The following is a 768-nucleotide window of genomic DNA, read 5'->3' as shown; positions in this document are numbered from 1 at the left end:
TGGCTATGGGAACATAAAGCTACTAAAGGAAAAGCATTCAGTATTTAATGATACTGCTTTAACCCAACAGCCTTTTTTGCTCTCTTTAAATTGTCAAATTGTTACTCTAATGTGCCTTTCAAAGTGGCATATCTTTTTATAAAGATTGTTAAAAAATAGCTAGTAAAATTATTTTTCACGTTTTCAACTGTTTTATTTTAAGCAATTCAACTTTTCTTTCAGCAGTTTAGAAATTACCATCTGCTATTATTAATTCTGCCAAACAGCAAAGCCAATCTTAGGTATATACTTTTCATGACCATACCAGTACATACAAGTTAACCCTTTATGATGACATTCTTGTCTTACATTTAATCTATTATTAAGAGATTGTGGGGACATTAGATCTAAAATGGAGGTGGATAATGACTCATTTTCTAAATAAATATCGAATGTCTGAAATGACCTTGGGATGCCATTCATTGTTAACTGGAGAACTGCTTTGGGTGATTTAGCAGACCAGGTAGTAACAAGATGAGTAACCTGAGCTTCAGCCCCATTTATAAATGGCTTTAGTTGGCCTTCTTAAATCATTAGAAGGCAACACCCCACGTCCAGCTGCACAACACCTGGTTGTCAACAGCAGAGCTTGGTCAGTGGTTAGTACAAAGGATAATAATTTGTACCCTCCCCTTTCCCATGCCACAATGCCATTTCTATCAAAAGGATGTGTCAAAGAACAATTACGAGAAAACTAAAACCTAGACGTAAGAAATAATACCCCTGAAA

Source organism: Polyodon spathula, chromosome 1 (genome assembly GCF_017654505.1).
Source record: "Polyodon spathula isolate WHYD16114869_AA chromosome 1, ASM1765450v1, whole genome shotgun sequence".
NCBI classification, from domain to species: domain Eukaryota; kingdom Metazoa; phylum Chordata; class Actinopteri; order Acipenseriformes; family Polyodontidae; genus Polyodon; species Polyodon spathula.
This window is presented reverse-complemented; position numbering follows the sequence as displayed.